The following is a 15,896-nucleotide window of genomic DNA, read 5'->3' on the forward strand; positions in this document are numbered from 1 at the left end:
CCAAACTATGAGTTTCTTACGTGTTCTTAACCCGTTTTCGCTCATATGCTTATTTTGACCCGTTAAGGGTATTTAAGCATATTTTAAGCACGAATCGCTTTCATTCGTTTCTAACTTCATATTTCCACATTTCTTATCAAATGATTTTCCACCACAACTATATTTGTGGTGGATTTAATGTGGTGATCTATATATTCCGAGTTTTACCCTCAGATTATCATTTTACGACAAACACTCTTTTAGAGTCATTTGACCCAATGTTTCATATCTGACCTTTTATACACATCTGAAGGGTTTAATTTATCCAAATGCTTATTTCTGAACAACCCGTAAGGGTTGTTTGTCCAGTTTCTCAATAAAGGGCGTTTTGGTCAATTTTAACATTTCATTTACGACAAAGGACTTTTAAAGGCATGTTTGACCAAAATCTCACTTTTTAAACTATGTCTTGTTTAAATAATCATTATGGTTTCAAAACACAATGATTATAATTTAGATCATTCGGTTTACCTAAAAAGATAACCAAATTTCCATTTTTGACCTTGTCTAACTCTTATAGAACCTCAAGTTCTAAATGATGAGTTAAACCATTTTACTTACCTGACTCGGATCAATGTATTGACCCGTTTTAATATCTTGGTTTAATAACCGCTAATTAATACCGATGCTAATATCCATTAGATATTTATTCCTGCAAATAACTCGACAACAATCATTAGTCGCTATTGTCAAAGGGTGATATCTTCACCTTTTGAGCCGTTTGGTCTAAGTGACCGTTTGTCTTTGCAAGATGATTTTTATTACCATCTCATCTACATGACTCGCTCCGGTTAGCACCACACGGTCATTTTACTTATAAACCATTTCTTAATTCTTTTGACCCATTATGACTTATGCCACAAAATGTCTTTCAAAAACTAACGATTAGCGTCAATGAGTGACCGAATTACCGTTTCACCCTTATTATTTATGTTGGTTTACCGTATAAGGTAACCACTCAAAAACTCATTATTTATTAGTCATTGCATGACCAAATAATCGTATTAGTCCTTTTAAACCATTAAACATGGTTTATTATCTTTGTCCCGACCCGTATCGTGTCGAGTCGGAACCTCATAATTCAAACATGACTTTTTATTATTCATAACCTATAAAACAAATAGGTATTCAATGAAAGGTGTAAGCTTTACTTACCTTGCATCCAGATTATGCGTTTCCTTCATTCTTGATTCGTTTGACCCGCTTCCTTCCCAAGCTTTCACCTAGCTTGTCAAGCGTCAAACTATCATGGTAATTTGCAAGATGTTTAGATTAGTCATAATCATTTACGACTATTCCATCCTACGATTCTTATGTCGAATTTATAAGTTATAAAAACAAATAGGTATTCAATGAAAGGTGTAAGCTTTACTTACCTTGCATCCAGATTATGCGTTTCCTTCATTCTTGATTCGTTTGACCCGCTTCCTTCCCAAGCTTTCACCTAGCTTGTCAAGCGTCAAACTATCATGGTAATTTGCAAGATGGTTAGATTAGTCATAATCATTTACGACTATTCCATCCTACGATTCTTATGTCGAATTTATCATTCAATCATATCATTGGTCAGTTTGACTTTTAAAAGTCAAACTGCATATTAACGTAAGTATTACACGAGGTAGCTCAACTACTCGTTTTATTACTTTGTAATTTATCCGGTAAGCATCATTCTCATGCTACCATTTTAATCATTTATTTACCAAGTTCTTGTAACCATAAGTTACCGAATCAATACTTGATGATATTAAACATCATTTAACATGAACATATCATCAATTTTTATCATATCATACTAAATTCATTTCATAGTAAGTATGATTATATACTCAAACACACAATTTGTTCAAGTATTTCTTGATTACTATCATATATGATGATTCTAAACACAATTATATCATCAATTTCATCATATGTTTTAAAACTCACTTATCCTAGTGTGGTAATTCATCAAATCATTCAATTCATAGCATCTTATGTATAATTTTCACTTAGGGTTTTGTTCCTAAGCAATTATACATCATAATTCAGCCATAGCTTCAATAATTTATTCATAATTCGCGATTATGATGTTTATTCAAATTTCATAACTTCACAAATCATCAACATTTTATATAGCTTATGATCCCCTAGCTTGGGTGATCATTAATTCACGTTCAATTGTGAATTTGGACTTCGTTTAGGCCTTCAATTTGATGGTTTTGATGAAATTAGGGTTTTTGGCTCCATGGGAGCTTCCTGGTCGAACATATATCCAGAACATACACACTCTGTGTGTTTTTGTTTTGTTTATTTCTTTTTATAATATAACTTTCAAGTTATCCGACTCTGGCCCCTCCTGTTTGGTTAGTTTATTAAGTAGATGACAACACACTTAATTCCTATAACATTCCCTCTAATTAACTAGGTTAAGCATTCCTAATTAACTTAGTGGGTTCGGGAAGATTACAACTCGTTTTATTTTAAGTCCCGTTAGCTCGGGCCTTTTATAAGCTTTCTTTCTCAAAAGCATTATCTTTCCCTATTTATTAAATATTAAGTTTAGTTATATAAATCCTAATATTTTCCGGGTTAATTTTTTTTACCACTAACGGTACTTTACCCGTCTTTTAGTATTAACGTGGCTTGATTACCAAACCCGTTTTCAGGGTGTTACAAGTCTACCCCCCTTAAAGAGGTTTCGCCCTCGAAACATTTCTTACATAGTTCATTGAGTTTAAACTCAATGCACTTGATCTCGATAATCAATTGAGTATCGCTCATACTTTAACCAATTATTAGTATTACCAGAAAAGTATGGTAACATCAGCAGATTATGATTTTGATGTCCATATAATTTGAAATGAAGAAACTGAAAGGAACATGTCAATACATAACTGCAAAATACACAAGAGAACAAAAAAAATACCTGATCTAAAACTTTAAACTTCGGATCGTCAAGTCTGAAGAAGAAGAAACTGTGGAGTTTTTTCGCCGGAGAAGAAAAGAGAAGATTGTATTGGGATTGTTGAAAGTAAGATACTTATCTATTAACTTGTAATTGTTTATTTATTTGACTTATAATAATCTTTAATATCGGGATTTAAAAACTATTTTTAATTATGTAAATACATGAATTAATACATAAGTTTTTGTTATTTAACATTAAATTTATATTGAAGCAGTGGTTGATGCCGTGCTAAAATTACATTATTTTAAAGAAAAAAAGGGTAAAGCATAAATTTTACAAAACTTAATTCCAACCAACCAATGTAAATGTAACACCTGTATTAACTCCATTTAATATACTTTTCATCTCCATTATTGAACATAAGCTCCAGAAAACATATTCGGAAGTTTTCTCACTTAACTTTCTTATCAAAATCGGAAAGGTTCTATTGCATAATATAGATTACACACTATAAAACCAAGTATTGTTTTTTTGAATTTATTGTTTGTATTATAAATGTTTGATGAATCATTATTTGATGTTATGAGTATGTATTTCTTATAAATGGTGTTTCATATTCTTTGTTGAAGCAAATAATAGTTGCTGTAATCTGGTGTACTTTTATCGATTAAGTACTGCGTTATCTTAAATGAAGTTACTGATAGCATTCTTTGTCACAATTTGTGCATGCATCTTCTTGATGTTATCTTCTACATTACGATTGATAAATCACCCATATAATTTTTGGTTGATGTTGATTTGCTTAACCGTTGTGAGAGATGATGATTTTCGTTTTGTGCTTTGTTTTTGTAATACCTTAAGTGTGTGATTATACAAATAGTCCGGTTAATATTTGGTACTTTTGTTTTTTAAGTGCTGATTTAGTTTAAGGGAAGTTAGTGATGTTGTCTATGACTTTTCTTGGATGATGTTCGTCTTTATAACTTATAAGTTTAAATTCTTTATTACAGATATGAATCCATCCAATCAAACACCATCCTTTTTAAAATTCCTTAATGAAGATGATTTTACATTTTTGGTATGTTTTTTAACTTTCTTGCTACTATTAGGATTGTACATTAATTTTTGATGTAAGATGTTTGTTAACTATTGTCGCAGAATATACCACTTGATTTTGAGAGTCTGTTGTGGGGCAAGGAGGTCCCGTACGGTCAAATTGTAGAACTACTTGATGGTGACAAATCATGGTTAGTACGAGTAAGGAAGATAGATGATCATTGTATATTCACGGATGAATGGACAAAGTTGGTTAGAGATTGTTGTTTGAAAACCAAAGATGTTGTATTGGTAAAAGCTATTGGAAGTTTGTCATTCGCTGTCTCATGTTTTAAAGAAAATGTCTACGAGAACTCTTACATTTCAGCAAGTATTAGACCTGAACTTGGCATGACTGTAAGTAATGATATATTATTTTGTCACTTACTGGAAACATTTTTTGCTAGCTCAACAACTTGATAACATCTGTTTGCCCTTTTAACGTCTGTTTCCTTATAATCTTAATGTCTGTTGACTAACCTTTTTAACTTCTGTTGACTAACTCTTTTAACCTCGGTTGACTAACATCTGATATTTAAGATCTGCCCACGTTGCAACCTCTGCTGGACATAATGGATGATAGTTGTTACGAAACTTCTGTTGGATAGCAACAGAGGTATGTAACAATTGATAGCCAACAGTGGTTAGGTTGTGTGTAAATACTGTAACTGCTGTTGACTAACCCTGTTGACTAATTCTCATTTTAACTTTTGTTGACTAACCTGTTGTAACTTCTGTTGATCATTATTTCATATCAAATTTGTAAGTCTACACTAATTATTTCTTTACTTCTTCTATAGCTAATTGCTGACAAATTTTGGAAAGAATTCTATGGTAAAAATTATGAGTATGGGATGGCAACTATCTATGTTGGCGAAAGGTTTTGGAATGTGATGATGAAAGGATGGACTGATGGAAACAAATTTATTGATGGATGGTTAAAATTAATTGAAGAAGTTCCGATAGCAGTTGAATCTTGGTTGGTTTTCACCATGATTGCATCTAAAACGTTTGAGCTTTCCGTTTTCCATCCCGAGACTGGAACTGAGGTTTCTTTCAAGAAAGCTGATGTTGTTGTTTTGGATGATTCAGTTTATGGAGATGATGGGTTTGACTTATTGGTTGCAGTATAAAATTTTGATGATAAAATATATTGTTTGATAACATGACGGTGATAAGTAACTTTTATTATATTATACTAATAACTTTTGAAATGCCGTATTGTAGGCTAAACACAAACAAGTTCTGGATTCGGGGGAAGCTGCTTTAGATGATGATGAGATTGGAGCTTCGGTTGGTAATTCTAAGCAGTTTACGAGTTTTGAGGATATTTTTAATGTACATATACACATGTAATATTTACTTATTATTGTGATTTAAATAATGGTTTCTTATATATGATCATTCTTATAAATATAGTCTGCTGATGATGGGCTATTTGATTCAAAGGTTGCGCGTCTGGTTGATGAGTCAGATGTTAAAAATGCTTTAAGTTTATAATTTCCTACGGATATATTTTATTGTATAATAAGTATAACAAGGTTTTTTAAAATTTTGTTGTAGCCTGAATATCATGCTGTAAAAATAGCCGATGATGTTAACGATCCTCAGCTTCAGTCTAAAGATTTTTCTATTCGTGACCTTCCTGCCTCTTCAAGTGTTGTATCTAATGTATGTGTTTACTAGTTTTATACTGTCCATTTTATTATTGTCTCAATATATTGATATTCTTCTGTATGATTGAGTCTTAAACTTCAAAGCTGAGTTGAGAAGATAATTTGTGTTGATAAAGAAAGTTACAAAATTTTAAAAATTTAGATTTGTTAACGAGCTTTAACGGTGTGTGCTGGTGGGCCCACCTAATTTCAACCAATAAGTTTTTTAATTTTGTTTAATAGGGGGCTTTATACCGCAGCATGCAAGTTAAAGAGAGAGGCTTTAAAGCCCCCCATATAACATGGCCCCTAAATAAATTTGACGTGGTGTGGGCTTTATACCACACCCTCCAGCCTTAATATACATTTAAGTACCTTAAAAAGTGATGCGTAAAGTGAAACTAACACTTAGAACACAAAATAAGATATCAAATACACAATAAAATTGTTAAAATAGTAATTAGCAAGGAAAACAAAATAATATTATTTCAAATTGTTAAAATAATAATATTATTTAAGAGGTTTCTCCTTTGTTGGTTTAAGGGAAAACGAGTTTGTAGCTGGATAAACATCAAGAAAGACAAAATCAAAGAAAGCGGATAAGCACGCTAAAGCTTTCAAAGAGAACTAGCATATCTTTGTCTCTTTTGCCTTTGATACATTTGGCTCCGTAGCGCCAGAAGCTGTCAACTTCTTGTCCAGGGTCCAACGGTTCATCCACAACAATTGTTCAGCTCCAGGGGGGAGGGGTTTGTCTGAAATGTAAGGGTTTGCAATTCAGAAAAGGGTAGCGGCGCAGCTTTGCCCGTCTAACTTCTGTTTTGATGTAACTTGGCAAGTTTTTTTATATCATAATTAAATGATAATTCTTTAAAAAATAAGGAAAAAGTAGTTGAGTTTAGTTTTAAACTAGTATTAAGACCCCCGCGTTGCGGTGGGGGCCGTAAACCGTGCCAAGTAGTACTAATATATGCTACACCATTACCAGCGACCAACAACACCAGAAAAGTTTGTAAAAAATAAACAAAAATTACACCAAACGAAAAGCAGACGTAAAATCGTTGAACCACACATACTCATTGCGGCGTTTTAATGCTAAGTAATTAGACCGAAGCGTAAAACGTAGAATAGAATAACTAAGTCAATCTAGGACCCTTGGGTTGCGACGAACCTGTCAAACAGAGAAAAATAGACGGGAACCTATGAAACAAGAAAAAATAGACAAAAAAACGTTGAACCCCACATGCACTTTGCGGTGTAAAAACAAAAAAGAATAACTAAGTCGATTTAAGACCACGCGCGTTGAAATGAAACTATCAAACATGGGAAAATAGACGCGTTGTGATGGACCTGTCAAACGGGGAAAAAATAGATGAAAAACGTTGAACCTCACATGCATGTTACGACGTGTTCACTTTTCAAATCTAGAACAAAATGTAAAATGAAAAAATTTGTAAAAGATGAAAAATATGGGGGATCAAAGTTGAAAATAAAATATGTTAGGGTTAAATTGCAAAACATTGAAAAGTTTGAGTTAAATAAAACAAAGAGGTTAAAATGTAAAAAAAAATGAAAACGTAGAAGTGAAAAGTCAATTTTTTTCGTTAAAACTCCTTTTACTTAGAAGTGCAATCTATGAAGCACTAAGATGTTTCTAATTTATAATATGCTAATTTAATAAGGAAGACAAAATAATATTATTTCTAGTAACCCAAAAGAAAAAGTGTGTGGATTTAATTTTAAACTAGGATTGAGACTTGCCGCAATGCGGCGGGGATTCTTTAGTTATAATTAAGTCGATTTAGGACTCGCACGTTATGTTAAACCTGTCAAACGGGGAAGAAATAGACAATGTAAAAACGTTCACCCACAGACGCACGTTGGGTCGTGTTAACTCGCAAGATTTAGAACGAAATGTAAAAACGTTAAACCAAAGACGCACTCAATCTAGGACCCGCACGTTATGTTAAACCTGTCAAACGGGGAAAAATAGACGATGTAAAAACGTTCACCCACACATACATGTTGCGTCGTGTTAAGTCGCAAAATTTAGAACGAAAACGTTAAACCAAAGACGCACGTTGCGATGTGTTAAGTCACAAAATTTAGAACCAAGCATAAAGCAAAAAATTTGCGGAAAATGAAAACTATAAAGGACTAAAGTTGAAAGTAAAAAAGTTGTGAGGATAGATTGCAAAAGATAAAAAATTTTGGGTTAAAAGTAAAAAACCAATAGTTTTGGGTTAAAAGTAATTTATGAAATACTTTTAGGTGAAAAGTAAAAAAATCATTTTTTCTGGAAAAACCCCCAAAGCCAAGGTTACGACAACTATATGCATAACTATTTTTTCTTTGGAAAACCCCCAAAGCACACCCCGTGTTGCGGCGGAGCGTAAAACGGTGTCAAAAAGTACTAATGTCACACAACCGTTATCGACCACTAACACTGACTCGGCCTAGGATCTGTGCGTTGCGACGAACCTGTTAAACATGAAAAAATATATGTAAAAAAGTTGAACCACACATGCATGTTGCGCCGTGTTAACTTACAAAATTTGAAACAAAACATAAAAAGGTTGAACCACACTCGTACGTTGCGTCGTATTAACTCGAAAAATTTAGAACTATACGTAAACCGAAAATTTGCCAAAGATGAAAAGTATAAGTGATAAAAGTTGTGAAGTTAAATTGAAAATAATGAAGAGTTTTGGGTTAAAGTTAAAAAAACAAATTATATAGGATTAAAATTGCTAAAGGTAAAAACCTTTGGGTTAAAAGTAATGAAAAGTTTTGGGTTAAGGTTAAAAAAACAAATTATGTAGGGTTAAAAATGGAAAAGAAAAAAAACCTTTGGGTTAAAAATAAAAAATCAAGTTTTTTTTGAAAAAACCCCAAAGCACAAGGTACAAGTTCTAATACATATTGTTGTTGCTTATTTAGAGTAAACTAGAATTGAGACTCGCCGCAATGCGGCGGGGATTCTTTAATTATAACTAAGTCGATTTAGGACCCACACGTTATGTTTAACCTGTCAAACGGAAAAAATTAGACAATGTAAAAACTTTCACCCACACACGCACGTTGTGTCGTGTTAACTCGCAAAATTTAGAACGAAACGTAAAAACGTTAAACCAAAGACGCACGTTGCGATGTGTTAAGTCACAGAAATTTGCGGAAAATGAAAACTATAAAGGACCAAAGTTGAAAGTAAAAAAAGTTCAGAGAATAGATTGCAAAAGATAAAAAGATTTGGGTTAAAAGTAAAAAAACAAAAAACAAATAGTTTTGAGTTAAAAGTAATTTATGAAATACTTTTTGGTGAAAAGTAAAAAAAATCATTTTTTTTTGGAAAACCCCCAAAGCCAAGGTCACGACAACCATATGCATAGCCATTTTTTTAGAAAACCCCCAAAGCACACACTGCGTTGCGGCGGGACGTACAACGGTGTCAAATAGTACTAATGTCACACAACCGTCTTCGACCACCAACACTGACTCGACCTAGGATTTGCGTGTTGCGACGAACCTGTCAAACATGAAAAAATAGAGGTAAAAAACGTTGAACCACACATGCACGTTGCGTCGTGTTAACTTGCAAAATTTGAATCAAAACATAAAAAAGTTGAAGCACACTCATACGTTACGTTGTATTAAGTCGAAAAAATAGAACTATACGTAAAATGAAAATTTGCCAAAGATGAAAAGTATAAGTGACAAAAGTTGTGAAGTTAAATTGCAAGTATTGAAAAGTTTTGGGTTAAAGTTAAAAAAACAAATTATGTAAGATTAAAATTGTAAAAGCTAAAAACCTTTGGGTTAAAAGTAAAAAAATCTAGTTTAGTTTTGGGTTAAAGTTAAAAAAACAAATAATGTAGGGTTAAAATTACAAAAGCTAAAAACCTTTGGGTTAAAAGTAAAAAAAAATCAAGTTTTTTTTAAAAAACTCTCAAAACACAAGGTACAAGTAATTATACACAAAAAGACTTGCTTATTTATATATGGAATAATAAAATTAGCAAAGAAAACAAAATAATATTATTTCTAATAACCCAAAAGGTATTTGGATTTAATTTTACGAATATCCTAAAATAAATGAAAAATATGGATTTGGTTTACCGGCATAACCGGTATCCGGGAAAGTAGACTATGGCCAACCTGAAATGGAGCCAGCATTTCGCTGTATTGCTCCAGAATTTTGTCGTCTTCTAACGGTCATATTTCCTATTTCCAAAGCCCCACTCACGTGCAAGGCAAAACATTCCACCATCTTCCTTTTCAATTTTTCTCATTAATTTATTACTAAAATATTGTATTTATGCCTTGAAAAGTTGGAAACATCAAACATGCAATAAAAGTTGTATTTTATTAGCTTTTGGGGGGTTCAAGATGTTTGTATGTGAAATTGTAGTTGTGGATAATACTTTTTAGTGATTTTATTAGGGTGTACGGGGTGTTCGCGGGGAGTGGGTGCGGTGAGGGTTGTCCTCGATCGGGAATATCGCCGCCATCAATGCGGGGACCCGAATCGGGGGGTGATTTAGGCATGAAGTCACCGATGTTTATGCACGAGAATTGAGGAACGGTCATGAAGGCAACAGTCAGATTTAAAAAAAAAAAAATTCACTTTTCTAAAACATATATAACCATATCATTCACTCCATTTTTTTATACTCAAACCATATCATTCTCACACATTTTTTATACTCTCCAACCACACCCACTTCACTTTTTATTTTTTATACTCTCAAACCACACCCCCTTCACACTGAGCAATGGAGAACCAACCCCGCGAGGCCAAGAAAAAAACTAAGGGACGGGTCTCGAAACCGTCTCGTGGTGGTTCGAGCGGTGCAAGTGCTCAACCACAACCCCCTTTCGGATACACTTCACAACCCCCGTTTTTTTCCAACAACCTTCACACCCCTCGTTTTACAACACCCAACAACCCAATTTCGGCTATTTTCAAAATTTGTTATCAATGGACGCTCCTCCTCAATCCCCCGCCTTCGACCCATATGCTTTTCGTTCTCCACAAGTTCCATCTACACGAGGAAATGTCGAACGTCCTCTACCTCTTTACGATGACGAAGATGATGAGGTAGTGCCCGAAACTCAAAATTTGGGCGACGACGACGAGGAAGATGAATATAATGTGGATGAAGACGTGGGCAACGAAGAAGATGACGTTCGGGAAAAAAAGGGAAAAACGAAGAGCACGAATTGGACAAAGCTCGAAATAGAGGCGTTGGCAAAGGCGTGGGTACATTGCTCTACCAACAAAAAGAAGGGCAATCAACAAAACCGCGATAGTTTTTGGCGTAAGATTTTAGAGCATTTTAACAAAACTGTCGGTGGAAGTAACCGGACCGTTCATCAAGTACGGTCTAAATGGAACCCGATGATGACGAAAATAAACTTTTTCAACGGCTTATACCAACAAGCGGTAAAAATTATATTTTTTTTAACATTGTATATTTTTAATTTTTTTTCTAAGTTCATATTTTTTTAACACTTTTTATTTAATATTGTATATTTTTTTTATTTTATAATATGTAGGATCGCACACGAGGAAGCGGATGTAAGGATCTCGACGTGATGAAAGTCGCGTTAAAAGAATTTAAAGATAGATTTCCGAACGGTTTTCAACATATCGAGGCGTGGGAGGTCGTTCGAAGACACGAGAAATGGGCCCAAGTCCCATTGTTGGGTGAGGAAGGTGAAGGTTCGGCACATAAAAGAAAGCCCGTTGACGTGGACCCTTCGATACCAGATATGAACGAAGACCCCTCGCCACAAAGACCACAACGGCGAGACAAGCGTCAAGCTACATCGTCCGAGGGAAGCTCGGCCGAGTTGGCGGCACAATTCAAAGTGTACACCGCCATGAAAGAAGCGAAGCAAGCGGTAGAATTGGAGGCGATCGAATTGAGGAAAAAAAGAGAGTCGGAGGCTCGCGAGCTCATATCGGAACAACGCGAGACAATGAAAAACTACAATTACGATCGAGATATGAAAACATTCCTTAAGCCGCATGACGATGTTCCGCCAAGTATGTTGCCGTTCATCCTCGCCCGAAAGCGCGAAATCGCTAACAAGTACGGGTGGCCATGCGATTTCTAAAATTTTAATTTTCTAGTTTTAATGTAATTTTTATTTTCTACTTTGAATGTGATTTTTATTTTCTAGTTTGAATGTATTTTTTTTTAAATTTAATGAAATGTGTTTTATTTAATTTATAAACATGCATAATTTAAAAAAAAAATCGAACTCACCTAAGAGGGGAGTGCCGCCATCAAAAAGGGGTATTAGGGGAGTATTAGAGGGGAGTTGACGTGGCACAGGTTGGTTGGTTGGGCGTAAGAGAGGGGACTCACCTCTTAGGTGAGCACCCCTTACACCCTTAGTAGGAACTTATTTAACTTTATAGTTATACCATCATATCAATTATATATCTTAAATTTAATGAAATTAGTAGAGTTGGTTTGCCCTTTGTGACGAAGATTCGGTTGGTATCAGTTTCGTTATGCTAACAACGCTTGGTATAGAAATTGAAAAAGAAAATCCAAAAAAATAAAGTCGTGATGTGCCCAAAAGAATACCGAGACGTGTTGTATGCTGACCGAAAGTAATAAAACGAATAATGGTACTGATTCCATTAATTTGATTTATAGATTATGAATTAAAATCATATAGAGGGTATCAACATATGTTCGTTTTGTTTATTGTTTGTTATTGAATAGCAATGTGCCCCACTGGCGTTGCGCGGGGAACTCGGCAACGCACCCAAACATAAAAGACGTGGATACACATACACATCGTTTGTAATGACTATCACTTTGACACATAACAAAAGACAAAAGCTTATCTAAATATCAAAAGAGGAAACTTATATATGTATATAGGTACGGGATCAGAAGAAAACGCCCTAAAGTGTGAGAACGGATCCTGGTCCAATACGTGGCACGTGATATGGTGAAGGGTGGAGGAGCTTTTTGTCCTTTTATATTCTTTTTTTTCAATACGTCTCACAACACCGCTTCACTATTTTGGCGTGTAAGATTTTTTTGGCGTTTCGTTATATTCAACAACTACATGGCTTTTTTTCTGTTTTTTTAGATCACGTGCATAGTAAATATTTTGGCGTTTATGGCGTCCGCAAATTCAATAAAATCAATTAGTAATTATAACTTCTTTTCGTCCATGGAGTTCCCAAATTCATTAGGCGTTTTTGTAGATTTCAACAGTTCATATATGTTATCAAGGTAAATTTCTTGCCGTTCATGGCGTTTTAAATTCATTAGTAATTTAAAAGAGTACAACTAAGACGAAATCAAACAAAAACTAATAGTCTTCTGTGGATGGTATTACATCAGAGATGTAACCATCGCTTTGTTCACCACTCTCATCAGACTCACCATCATCTTGTTCATTGGCGTATAACGCCATAATCTCGTTTCTTCTTTGTTGCATCCTATACTTGAATGTATTCACAACGTTGGATCTTTCATCATTCGAAGGTGCTAAATCACAGAGTTGTTCAAGAAGATGTAGTCTATCTGTGTTCAGCACTTCGTCCATTGTCAAAGAATAAGCCACCCCGTGTTAATAGCTCATGTTCACCGTTCTTGATTGTTCATCCAGAATCCAACTGGTAACTCTTGGTATATCAATATCGTCATCATCATCATCATCATCATCATCATCATCATCATCATCATCATCTCCTGGAAATTTTCTCTTTAATCTTCTTATTACCGTTCAAGTCCTTCCACAATCGTAGGCCACTGGAATTCCAAGGGCTAGAATAACCCTCTGAATGGCTTCATCCATACTAAGTATGGCCTAGATGGTTTTGACTTTCACCCTTCTCCTGTCAGAGAACTTTAGGACAAAACGCCCCTCTGACCTCTCAAACCTCCATGCAAATACCTGAGCAGTTTTTTTGAAACTGTATGGCGTTTTAGACAATGTGTGGCGTGTTTAGTGAATGTGTGGAGTGTGAAGCTTTGTTTAGCTGTTGTACTTATATAATGAGCTTTTTTTGGCGCCATGTATATATTTTTTTTTGCGGTAAAAAACATCAGTAATTTTTTTGATGTGTATTTTGTGTATCAATTGTTGTGCCATGTAGGATGCAGGCCTATAATGTGACAGGTAATTATGACGTTTTGGAAAGATAAATAAATTCCATTACGATGTCATGACTTTTAATATAATAAATGTTAGTAATAAAGTTTTCCGTCGTTTTCAGTTACTGTTTGCAGTTACTGTTTTGTTCAGCTTCATCTGTTAAGGCTGTAACACTTCCCATCTTTTCAGGGTTTGGCGTTTGTTTTTAATCGCATTTAGATAAAGATGGCACGTTATTTTATACATTGTTTTAATGGCGTTTAGTCAATTATTGGCGTTTTTAATAATAATTTGTTAAAGTAATTTCATTATTATTTTTGGCATTTTTTGGCGTTTTATATAGTAACAACATGCTTTGGCAGTATCCGTTCTCACAGTTTTCATACTATTTAGGCGTTTGGTGTTTATAGTTTTTGGCGTTTTATAAACATTTTTTATACAGATATAATTTATTTTATTAGTGGAGAATTAGATAACAAACAACAGAAAATGATCCCCTAAAGAAATAGAAAATGAAAAAAAATTAAAAATGCTAATCTAATATCTCATCCAAATAGTCACTGCCATCAGCCTCTTCTTCTTGAATTTTTTGTGCCCTGAACCTTTGAATACCTTAGCTAGATGCCGATTTTCCTACATAACGCCCGTCTTTAGACAAAGCTGATTAGTGACATCCTGTATTTTGGTGTGATCTATTTTTGTTTGGTGACATGTGGTTGAAGATCAACGCCTGTGTGGATGCTATTATGATCATTGAGTCCAAAATAGCATTTACACTGGTATCGATCCCTTCATGCCATCAATATATCCATCAAGAACAAAGCTCACATAATGGCATATCACTGTCATCAGTCTCTTTTTCTTGAATATTTGTCAATCTCATTCAGCAAAAGCTTATAGAGATACCCACCTCAGGCAAGAATCAATTCAGTGAAACTTCACGCAGAACAATACTGAATATCGAAGAAACGAGGTTTGCCATATGTGGTTTTTTTAACTATTTTGTTGGCGTTTTAAAGTGAGTGCTTTCTAGGAAATATTATGTTGTTTTTGAGTATGATCAATTGATTGTGCAGAGACGTTTCTCTTTATAGGATGATTTTGGCGCGTAGTTTAGGCGAGATTTTATTATAATAAATGCTAGTAATAAAGTAACCGTCCTTTCAGTTACTGTGTGTATTTACTGTTTTGTTCAGCTTTATTAGTTAAGGGTGTTAGACGTCCCATCTTCCAAGTTTGGTGTTTTTATATTTAATGGCGTTTTGTAGACCAAGATGATAAAATACACTAACTGAGAAAAAATTACATAGGAAAAATAGTTTTTATTATTTGGCGTCTTGTATTCAATGACTTTCGTGTTTTTTTTTTGGCGTTTTGAAACAAAGGAGAGAAATATTGTATTTTATTATCTGAAAAAAATCACATAAAAGAAAAAAATATTAAAACTCCTCGTCAGAAGGGACTTTGTCTGAGAAGTATCCATCACTTTCTTCGTCTTCTTCTTCGGAGTCTTCTTCTAGTCTCTCATCCAAGTCATCGCTTTCACTTTCATTAGCTTCCTGTTCTTGAAGATTTTGAATCCTCCATTTGAACATGTCTTGCATCAACGCCATTTTTATGTCCATGTCTGTGTTCAAACATGTGGCGTTGTGTAACTCTTCCATGAACCCAACCCCCTGCTTGGTCATGATGTCTTCAAGCATGTAGTCTTCCTGTGCTCCGTTGTCACATATAACAGTCACCATGTCTGTTTCTTCATCAAAATGCCATGATGTGATGAACGGGTCAATTTTCCCATCTGCTTTGCTTGGTCCAAATTTCCTGGTTAATCTTCTCATAAGCTTATGCGTTTCATCACATTCGTGATCATGTGATCAAGAAGGATGCCAAGCGATAGGATACTCCTATGTACCTCTTCTTCCATTTTCAAAATTGCTTTGATTATCTTAACAAACACCCTTCTTCTGTCGTCAAAACATATGACGAACCTTTTGATTCTCAGGGTGTATCTCCATGAAACGATGGTTGCCATTTTTGGCGTTTTGGTTAAATTGGCGTTTTGGTAAAAGATGTTTTTTAGAATGATGGAT

The sequence above is a fragment of the Helianthus annuus genome, chromosome 16 (genome assembly GCF_002127325.2).
Source record: "Helianthus annuus cultivar XRQ/B chromosome 16, HanXRQr2.0-SUNRISE, whole genome shotgun sequence".
Classification (NCBI taxonomy): domain Eukaryota; kingdom Viridiplantae; phylum Streptophyta; class Magnoliopsida; order Asterales; family Asteraceae; genus Helianthus; species Helianthus annuus.